This window comes from Dermochelys coriacea, chromosome 8, assembly GCF_009764565.3.
Source record: "Dermochelys coriacea isolate rDerCor1 chromosome 8, rDerCor1.pri.v4, whole genome shotgun sequence".
NCBI classification, from domain to species: domain Eukaryota; kingdom Metazoa; phylum Chordata; order Testudines; family Dermochelyidae; genus Dermochelys; species Dermochelys coriacea.
Window position 1 is genome coordinate 69,789,859 of NC_050075.1, and position 12,017 is coordinate 69,801,875.

Here is a 12,017-nt window from a genome sequence, read left to right on the forward strand (position 1 = left end):
ATAGAGAAATCATGCATTTAATGGCTATAGAAAGTGAAGTGTTGTTTGATCCATGGAACAATCCCTCCAGGGATGAGGTGGAACTCTGGTGGGATGAGGTACAACAGCTTGCACTGTTCCTGCTTCCCTGCTGTGGATGCGTTTGGAGGGCTGCCAATCTTTCGGTCTGATCTCCAGGGCTGTGAATCTAGAACCTGTCACAGACACTCAATTCACCTACAAACACACCAGCAGGTCAAACAAATATTAGAGATGTGGAAAACTGCCCACACCTTTGGTTTTGGAATAGCTCATTTGCCAGGTTTTTGATTTTCAATACTAAGACAATGGGATGCTTTGAGTCCAGGCCCTATTTTATCCAACCCTATCCAAATGCCAGAGTCGTAGTGAGTACATGCAAACCATGCCACTTTTGGCCACTTCAAAACAGTGTAGTGATGGGCTATAAAGTTAAGTATTAAAGTGATGATGTTACAGTTGATAGGCCCCTACCTCAATAATGGTGTACACTAATAAACAAATGTTCTCTTGATTCCAGAAAACCTGTCTGATTCCTCCAATTAAGTGTCTATCTACGCTGCTGACACCACAATAACTACCCTAGCATACTGGCTTTCTGCCAGATCATAGATACTGCTTCTGCCATGTGCATGTAGAATTGCATTTGACTTTGCCTGTGTGCTTTGAGAAAGCATGTACATTTCAAAACACTGTCTGCTCACAACTATTTTAATAGAAAGGCAGAGTGTGATATGCCACATAACTGACAAATAAACCTCCACTACAAAATGGGCATTTTTTAAGGTTCTCAGAGGGGCCTAATGATGACTGTTATATGAAATATGTGTACTTTTTCTTGAGAGCTCAGGTTTCTGTAACACCTAAACCAACCCCAAAGCCTCAGTGCTTTTCCAGTCTGAAGCATGTGGATTCGTGCTGTGTGTCATCCATCATTCTGGCATGCCCATATAGTGTCTGAACAAAGATAGACCCTAGCAAAAAATATATCTTTTAGGCAACTACACAGCACATTTTGCTCAGAAACAGAAATCTCCCCTCTCTAGTGTTTCCTCCTTGTAACCCTGTCAAGAGTGATACACAGAATTGTCAAACTTAGTGGCCAAATACATCCCTAGCATAACGTCACTGATGTCACTGGTGTTCCCCAATATTTTTCATGCAGCTTCTTATGTGCCTCAGACAAATTAACTCTCCTTGTAGAAATGAGTCAATTTTTAATTTTCCCATAAAGCACCAATTAAAATTTTCCTTTCATGCTGGATCTCCTGCCTCCTTCATGCTGTCTTGAAAGAGAAAACTAGTGACTGCACTGACATTTTTTGATGGATGGCATCCTCTGTCAATTTTGTGGACATACTCCTTCTTTCTTATATACACACATTACAGAAAATTGCTGCTATAGAGTCCCCAGTTATCTTAGGGGTAGATTCAGCCATTGAGTGACCCTGAAACAATACCATATGACTTCAGTCATGGAATGAAATCATATCAAGCTAAAAACTTGAAAATGCATGGCAAAAAGTCACATTGGAAATCCAAAGAGTGAAACAATGTAGACACAAACATCAATAGAATTTTCACTGCATGAACATTTTCATAAGAAATACCTAATTTTCTTTTAAAAGGTATAAATACCAGTTGTTTTAAAATTCCATATGAATATATTGCATAGCTGGGGTTTTGAAGGTAAATATATTTTTAATACATTTTGTTAATTGCTAACACGGTACGTGTTTTTCTGCATGTGAAACTCTCTCATGTATCTTTCATATAATAATTATAGTAATGATTATGAACTGAGTGTTTCCCAGCAGTATATCTAATCATCTACATTGTTAATTTCTAATCACATGGAGTCTTAAAGATTCACGATGACAGATAATCTTGTAACACTATTAGGGTTAATATACATTTCACCTCTATTGCAAGTGCATATTACAATTTTATTCCACTCCTTAGTGAACAAGAGCAATGATCTGGGCTTAACTTAGAACTAAAACAAGAACTGATTTAGCTACAAGAGAAGCAAGCCTGGTTACGTAAGACCTTGGATGAAATTGCACTACAAATGAGACGTCTCAGATTAAATCAGCCAGTTGTATTTGCCTTATTCCTAGCCTGAAAGCAATACAGTAGCAGCTCATGCACTCAATCATTTCTGATTTCTAATTATTTTACCAGAGGGATGTATATGAAATATCTGCATGTATTTTATGTCAAACAGTCAAACTATATGCATTAATAGAACTGACTTAGGATCTTATGCCTAAAAATAATTACAGAAATCATTTTCACTGTCATGTGAATAAAATAAAATGAACTGTCACAAAGCATTCAGTCATGCAGCGCCACCACTGCCCCACCCTTTATATACATAATACTGGAGTACTCACTCTCTCTTTTGTAGGGACACAGTCTAAGGTGGCAGTTTTCATCAGGGGATAAGATTTGTAGTTTTGATGGAGGGAGAGTTTTGTTTTCTTCCAGAGGGAGAGTGCTGGACTTCTTGAAAGTATGTTGGTTCCAGCAGGATGCAGGTCTTGTCAACAATTTGCCTTTTTGTTTTTGGGGAAGAAGAGTAGGGAAAGGATGGATGTGTGGCAGAGGAAGGTGCTATAATATAATGTTGCATAATCTAATGCTTGGTTTTCCACTTTGCAGGAATTGTCAGGATTTGGCCTGTTATTGCTATTACATTTTTTAAGATGTTGAGTGATGTAACTAGTTCCTACTCACAGATCCTTTGCAGGAATTTAACTGGTTTCAGAGTAGCAGCCGTGTTAGTCTGTATTCACAAAAAGAAAAGGAGTACATGTGGCACCTTAGAGACTAACAAATTTATTTGAGCATAAGCTTTCATGAGCTACAGCTCACTTCATCGGATGCATTCAGTGGAAAATACAGTGGGGAGATTTATATGCACACACGGAGAACATGAAACAATGGGTTTTATCATGCACACTGTAAGGAGAGTGATAACTTAAGATGACCTATTACCAGCCGGAAGGGGAGGGGGGAAGGAAGAAAACCTTTTGTGGTGATAATCAAGATGGGCCATTTCCAGCAATTGACAAGAACATATGAGGAACAGTGGGAGGTGAGGGGGAAAATAACATGGGGAAATAGTTTTACTTTGTGTAATGACTCATCCATTCCCAGTCTCTATTCAAGCCTAAGTTAATTGTATCCAGTTTGCAAATTAATTCCAATTCAGCAGTCTCTCGTTGGAGGCTGTTTTTGAAGTTTTTTTGTTGAAGAATAGCCACTCTTAGGTCTGTAATCGAGTGACCAGAGAGATTGAAGTGTTCTCTGGCTGGTTTTTGAATGTTATAATTCTTGACATCTGATTTGTATCCATTTATTCTTTTACGTAGAGACTGTCCAGTTTGACCAATGTACATGGCAGAGCGGCATTGCTGGCACATGATGGCATATATCACATTGGTAGATGCACAGGTGAATGAGCCTCTGATAGTGTGGCTGATGAGATTAGGCCCTATGATGGTGTCCCCTGAATAGATATGTGGATGGAGCTGGCAACGGGCTTTGTTGCAAGGATAGGTTCCTGGGTTAGTGGTTCTGTTGTGTGGTGTGTGGTTGCTGGTGAGTATTTGCTTCAGGTTGGGGGGCTGTCTGTAAGCAAGGACTGGCCTGTCTCCCAAGATCTGTGAGAGTGATTGGTCATCCTTCAGGATAGATTGTAGATCCCTGATGATGCATTGGAGAGGTTTTATTTGGGGGCTGAAGGTGATGGCTAGTGGCATTCTGTTATTTTCTTTGTTGGGCCTGTCCTGTAGTAGGTGACTTCTGGGTACTCTTCTGGCTCTGTCAATCTGTTTCTTCACTTCAGCAGGTGGGTATTGTAGTTGTAAGAATGCTTGATAGAGATCTTGTAGGTATTTGTCTCTGTCTAAGGGGTTGGAGCAAATGCTGTTGTATCGTAGAGCTTGGCTGTAGACAATGGATGGTGTGATGTGATCTGGGTGAAAGCTGGAGGCATGTAGGTAGGAATAGCAGTCAGTAGGTTTCCGGTATAGGATGTTGTTTATATGACCATCGCTTTTTAGCACCGTAGTGTCCAGGAAGTGGATCTCTTGTGTGGACTGGTCCAGGCTGAGGTTCATGGTGGGATGGAAATTGTTGAAATCATGGTGGAATTCCTCAAGGGCTTCTTTTCCATGGGTCCAGATGATGAAGATGTCATCAATGTAGCGCAAGTAGAGTAGGGGCATTAGGGGATGAGAGCTGAGGAAGCGTTGTTCTAAGTCAGCCATAAAAATGTTGGCTGTGGGGCCATGCAAGTACCCATTGCAGTGCTGCTGATTTGAAGGTATACATTTGTCCCCAAATGTGAAATAGTTATGGGTGAGGACAAAGTCACAAAGTTCAGCCACCAGGTTAGCCGTGACATTATCAGGGATACTGTTCCTGATGGCTTGTAGTCCATCTTTGTGTGGAATGTTGGTGTAGAGGGCTTCTACATCCATAGTGGCCAGGATGGTGTTTTTAGGAAGATCACCGATGGATTGTAGTTTCCTCAGGAAGTCAGTGGTGTCTTGAAGATAGCTGGGAGTGCTGGTAGCATAGAGCCTGAGGAGGGAATCTACATAGCCAGACAATCCTGCTGTCAGGGTGCCAATGCCTGAGATGATGGGGCGTCCAGGATTTCCAGGTTTATGGATCTTGGGTAGCAGATAGAATACCCCAGGTTGGAGTTCCAGGGGTGTGTCTGTGCGGATTTGTTCTTGTGCTTTTTCAGGGAGTATCTTGAGCAAATGCTATAGTTTCTTTTGGTAACCCTCAATGGGATCAGAGGGTAATGGCTTGTAGAAAGTGGTGTTGGAGAGCTGCCTAGTAGCCTCTTGTTCATATTCCGACCTATTCATGACGACGACAGCACCTCTTTTGTCAGCCTTTTTGATTATGATGTCAGAGTTGTTTCTGAGGCTGTGGATGGCATTGTGTTCTGCATAGCTGAGGTTATGGGGCAAGTGATGCTGATATTCCACAATTTCAGCCCATGCACGTCAGCGGAAGCACTCAATGTAGAAGACCAGTCTGTTGTTTCGACCTTCAGGAGGAGTCCACCCAGAATCCTTCTTTTTGTAGTGTCAGTAGGAAGGTCTCTGTGGTTTAGTATGTTGTTCAGAGGTGTGTTGGAAATATTTCTTGAGTCGGAGATGTCGAAAATAGGATTCTAGGTCACCACAGAACTGTATCATGTTCATGGGGGTGGAGGGGCAAAAGAAGAGGCCCCGAGATAGGACAGATTCTTCTGCTGGGCTAAGACTATAGTTGGATAGATTAACAATATTGCTGGGTGGATTAAGGGAACCACTGTTGTGGCCCCTTGTGGCATGTAGTAGTTTAGATAGTTTAGTGTCCTTTTTCTTTTTTAGAGAAGCAAAGTGTGTGTTGTAAATGGCTTGTCTAGTTTTTGTAAAGTCCAGCCACGAGGAAATTTGTGTGGAAGGTTGTTTTTTTATGAGAGTATCCAGTTTTGAGAGCTCATTCTTAATCTTTCCCTGTTTGCTATAGAGGATGTTGATCAGATGGTTCCGCAGTTTCTTTGAGAGTGTGTGGCACAAGCTGTCAGCATAGTGTGTGTGGTATGTATATTTGTTAGTCTCTAAGGTGCCACAAGTACTCCTTTTCTTTTTGGGAATTTAACTGACAGCACTAACTAGACTGATATGTCATGAGCAGGACTAGGGCTCCTTCTTGAACTACCACAGCTTAGTCTTCCAGTCCCCTGGTATCATTCCAAAATGGTGAAGAGCCAATGCTGAATCTTTTGACTCTTCAGCATCCAATGGACAGTAGTTTTACCAAAATAACATGGAGCTGGTTCAACAGAGGCTTACATGGAAAACTTAAATGGAAAGCAAAAGGAAGACCCCTCTGAACAGTTAAATTTGACTTGTGTGGGAAGACAAAAGGAGTGACTCTTGTATCATGCCAGAAGGTTGTATATCTGGGAAAAGTTAGAGAGATAAGGTGGATGAGGTAATATCTTTTACTGGACCAACTTCTCTTGGGGAGGGAGACAATCTTTCCAGCTTGCACAGAGTTCTTCTTCAGATCACCTGAAGTAATATCTTTTATTGGACCAACTTCTGTCCAATAAAATATTACCTCACCTATCTTATCTCTCTAACATCCTGAGACCGACACTGCTACCACAACACTGGCACTCTCAATCAGGAGGTGACATTAATGGGATTTAAATGGCCACTTTTTTAACTCCTGATGCACTCAGTAGTATGGCCAGCACCAGGGAAGATGCTCAGAAAACAATTCTAGCTTGTCATGAAGATATGTTCTTCTTCAGCACTGCAAATGTGTTTCTGAGTTTATGGTTGCACCCGAAAGCTATTCCAGTCTCATGAACCAATCATCAGATATGTTCAAAAGGAAAAGCTACCACAATCAAACTATTATTTGCCTACAGCCAGCAAAATCTTCTAAAGAGGAGTGCAAATGAGGAGAAAACAGCTCCTTTAATTGTTGCTGAGATGACTGGAGCCAAACAGTAAATTAGGCATTTTGTTCCTTTTTTTCTTTCACTGTTTCTTAGGGGACTTGGGCTCTGAGAAACTGATAGAGTTCTTGATGAGCCACATACTTTTGAACCTAGAGTCTAAATGCTCTGGTGCACAAACATATACCACGTATGTTCTGCTAGTAGGACCCCATCTCATGTGAACCCAATCCTAAAGTACTTACTCAGAAATCAATGGGAGTTTTGACTGAATAAGAAGTAAGAGACACATACAACCCTCCACTGAATGGTATGAAGGGGAGCAAAATTATAGCTTATGTTATTTCGGTATGGGGTAGGGAATGTATTAAGGATAAAGAGCTATGCTGTAGAATTCTCCCACACCACATAGCTTCCTACACCTATAATGCAAAATCTCATTTCCACGGGGGCGGGGAGAGGTAAATGGGAGTATCATGGGGAGGAAGAAAGACATTTTAAGCAACATTCTCCTGTTTCAGGGCATTGTGACACAACACCATGTGCATTAAAATTGACTGATGCTCTAAGCAGCACACCATGGAGTATGCACTGGGAGGGACTTGGTGGGGTCCAACAAGTGGCAGCTTACTGTCATGCTGCACAGAATGTGGGAATTAGGGGAGTGTAATGGTCCCTCCTTCTCCCATGAGGAGGGAGGCCACTCAGTCTGGTCCCGTCTGGCCAGGACCAGAGTCCATAGGACAGTCAAGAGCTCACAATAGGGCTAGGCAACCAGCAGTAATGGTCAAGCTTTAGCTTAGACTTGGGCAGCTCAAGCTGCCAGCCCTTAAACAGAGTCTATATCTGAGCTGGGGCCTGGGCTTGAGGAGGCTCAGGCAGCCAGCAACAAAACAGTCTCAGGGCTGGCTTTAGCTTGGGCGGAGCTCAGGCAGCCAGCAAAGCAATAATCTACAAGGGAGATGGTAAGGGAAGCTCCTTCTTCAGAGCTGGGGCTTCCTTGCACAGTGTAGGGAGTTGGCCACCCGGGGTGGGGTGGCAGGGGGATGCGGGGTATATTGGATAGTCAAATCCTGATAGGAGGTATCAGATTGAACAACTGTTGTGTTTTCAAAGGCAGGAATAGGGGAAATCACTTGATTTCCAATTGAGGTAAACTGCTTAGGAGTTAAGGTAAACAGAAGTTTCCATCTGGGACCTGACATTCCAAGGAACCATATAGGAACCTCTCCTAGTTGGTTATTATGCAAAAATGGCTATTTACAGCATAGGTCACCCTCTCCGTAGGAGTCTTCCATCTGATCAGTTGGACCATACACTCTAACAATGATTGATTCTGGAGCTCTCCCTGCAGTCCATACAAGATAGTATTTGCCTCAAACACATTACGTCTGCAGATGGCCTGTTGCTCTAAAAAGGGGCCTCAGTATATCTGCAGAACTTTCCATGTTTGGGCTGGAGTGTGATAGACTACAAAGGGAGGCACATTGACACGTTCCTTGTAAATGCCATCTTCAAGGTGACCTATGGACTGTACCGTAGCCAACCACTTACACATATACTTGACTGAATCAAACATGGGTAAAGACACTGTGAATGAAACATACAAGGATTGTGCTACAACACAATTTTGAGAAAATACACAACTGTCTCGTTTGGGATGTGGTGCCACAGACCCCATTTGTCTCATAATTCCAATGGATACATGCAGACATGCATTCAAACATACAGATCTCTCCCATTCAGGCCTTTGAAAACGTTTAGGGCAATACCAATTTAATAATTGCTCGTCTTTGATTAGTTTGGGGATCCTTCCCAATTCTAGGGATTGTAATGCCTCAGTGATAGTGTTAATGACATAGTCCCTATATGCAGAGCAAATAATTTCCTTTCCTAATGATTGTCCTTTTGCCGATCATTATTATGAGCAATTAGCTGGTTAAGTTTGGATTGAGTGTCATTGAATAGTCGAGCTATGTCATACATGTTATAAATGGTAAAACGTTCCTCCTATGAGAACCCTTGTATGCCTTGTGACATTGGATTCATCACTTGATTAGCATCCTCTTGTAACGCATAATTTACGTGCTTGCAGATTTTCCAAACATCTATATGGTTACAAATTTACATTCTTGAACCAAGTCCTGATATGGATCCCAGAACTCCAAATGGATCCAAACTATGTTTTTGCCTGGAAGTATATAATTTTGTTTTATCTTCCCCCAACATTGACAAGCCTCATACTTGTTGCTGATAAGTTACAATCTTATCCACAAGGAGTACTGGGAATAATGAAGCTACTTTGGGTGTCTGCAGTATTCAAACTCCCCCTGATGCCACTTGGATAAGTTTAACACCACAGGAATATGCCTAAATCCAACTTGATTAATCAATACACCAAACATGGGTGCTGTGGTGAGACCACTGGCTGGTCCTGGGTTTGTTATGGGACAAATCAATACATCACCCATGGTGTTGTCATAGTCGATTATTGGGTTGAGAATCTTAAGTTCAAAAGTCACATTCACTATGTATTTTTATCTCCTAATTTAGTCTGAAAGGTAGCTATGAGACAGACTTCATACAGCCCTTCATTTTCATATTCTACCTTGTGTAAGGTTAGACTTCCTCCGGTTACAGAGTTTTCACAATTGGCCTTGTGTTTCCAATCCCCATAGGGAATTCCATGTCTGAGGGACGTGGAATTGGTTAGTGAGGAGATATAGGTGTTACATCCTCCCCTCTTTGAATCCTTATCTAATGGTCAAATTTTTTTCAAACCATTTGATGGCAGTGATGTCACCACTGTTAATTGATTCTTAAAGGTGACTTCTTCCCCTCTAATTCCAGTCACATGTTGGATTGGATGGTTGATGAATTCAGGATGGGGATCCAAATTTACAATTTCTGGAAACCCATTTACGTGAGGTGGTCAAACAATTAATTTAGTATGGCTCCACCAAAAGCAATTATTAGGCAATGGTTGGAGAATTGTACAAATTCCTGCTCTATAGCTGCCAGACATATATGTGGGTATACACTGTGTATTTTTAATATTGTGTCATTAGTCTAGGCGGATAGTTTGCCAACTTATGATTACCTCATATCCTTCTGACTTTGAATCACATGAAGGTGAAGATTTAGCCTTAGTCTCCTCTTTCCAACCCCAAACAGTATTCACCATTGCATCAACACTTAAGATGTTTACAAGATGTGGAAATGAGTCCTTAGAGCCATTTTCCAGCAAACTGGCATTTAGCTTTAAAGTAAGTTCATTGCCTTGATTGGTGATAATGATTCGTTCAGTCTCCTTTGGCAGTGTTATATGTTTTAAATGTTCAAACACCTGAGTGTGGAGGCATCATTGGGTATTATGGTCCTGGGCAGCTTGGTGTACTTCATGCAGGAGTCTAGTCCTAAAGTTTTGAATTTGGCTTAGTCCTACTCTCAGGGCAAAGATGAAGGATTAGCAGATCAGAAATCTCAATGTCCATTTCATGACAGCAATCCTCTGAACTCCGACTACTGTGGGTTTTAAGGAAATGATTCAGCTAGCTCCTTGGAAGCAAGCTGCTCCTGTGACCCGGATGATCAATACAACTTTAACTGGTTAGCGTGGCAGTAATACACTTGCCTCTTGTTACTCTAATCTTGTACACTGCTGAACTGAGTTTATCAATGATTCGGAAACGTCTGATCCACCGATACACAGCCTGTGCTCTGGTGCTTTGTAGGATAACAGCATTACAAGATCACCAACCTCCCAAGTATTTTCTCTTTGGGTTTTATCGAAGTAGGCCTTAGCCTTATGTTTTGATTTCCCCAATTTAGTGGCTATCTGCAGATGGACCTGATTTAAATGTTCCTTTGGATTTTTCAGGTAGGTATCCTCCAATTGAGTGCCACTGGTGTGCCAAATTAGGTTTTCTGGAAACCCCATACTTCGGCCTGTCATTACTTCAAAGGGTGTCTTATTGGTAGACACAGCAGGAATTGCCCTTAGTGCCATGAGAATTAGAGGCATGAGGGAATCCCAGTTGCATCCATTGGCATCCACCAGTTTCCTCAACATTACCTTTATGGTCTGATTTGTATGTTCCACTATCCCAGATGACTGTGGTCTGTATGGGTTGTGTAGTCTCTGTGGAACTCCCATTAGTTTAAGACATTCTTTGAAGAACTGCCCTGTGAAATGTGATCCCTGGTCTGATTCCAGTTTTGTGTGGATCCCCCAATGAGAGAAGACTTGTTCTACCAGGACCTTGGCTGTGGCCTCTGCAGTATTGGTCTTCAAAAGAAAGATCTCCACCCATTTTGAGAAAGGATCAACAACCACCAAGAGGTATTGGTTGCCTCTTTGGGTTCGCATAGAGGACTTATGAAATCAATCTGCAAAACCATCCATGCACTTTCATACACCTGAGATTGTAATGGTGCATTAAGTTTGGAAGGAATTGGGTTGACTTGAGTACAAGTCAAACAGTTGTTACAGTACTGTTGTACATCTAATCTAAGAAGAGGCCACTATCCCATGGTTAAGAGATGTTGGACAGTTTTGTCTACTCCCTGATGTCCCCGTTGGAGTATCATGGACCATGTATATCATTTCCCTTCTTAGGGAGATTGGAACTACTCACACTGGAAAAAGGCCTCCCATGGAAGATTTTATCCATCACCTGTAGATATTGTCTGTACCTCCCATATACAGAGTTCAATATAGATGATCGTTCACCTTCTGTCTTGGAGAGTTCTCGAATTATCTCTATATCTTTATCTTTGTCTAATGCTTGCATCTCCTTTAAGTCGGGAATGTCAGTTTCTACCATCTTGGCAGCAGCAATTGAACACTTAGAAACAAGGGTTATGAAGGAATGTCCTAAGTCCTTTGCTTTCCAAGGTTCCCCTGATTGAGCTCCCTCTCTGGCTAGCCTATCGGCCTTTCCATTCTCGATCACATAGGATTCGGATTTGGAATGGTCCTTGACCTTTTTCACTATGACTGGCCATCCTGAGGGTATATGAGTATGCTTTTTCCCAAGGATCTCCAACCTGTTGACGTGAATTTTATCGGTAAGTTGTTATGGCTCGCCACTGATCGCATCCGACCAGAAGATTTATAGGTTCTTGTCCAATTCAGATTACAGCGTCCGAGAACTCAGAGAGTTCTATATCGGGAGAGGACTCTCAGGATGCTTGGCAAAAACACATACACTGAGGACAATACCAATTGATAAAAGCTTTATTGAGATTAATAAAAGAATAATAAATGCTATGAATGCTTATGACTGCAAAATAGCAAAAGAATTCCAAAACTGCATGTGGTAACATTCCTATTATAAGTACATTAATGTAACATACTCACACCCTTCTTTGAGGACCCGGTAATAGGAGGTGAAGGACCAGCCTTACTCCTGGCATGCCCGATAACACGATGGTTCTGGCTTCCCAAATAGTTAGGAATGTTGAGTAGTTACACTATACTACACAAGCTGAACTGATAGCATAATAGAAGATA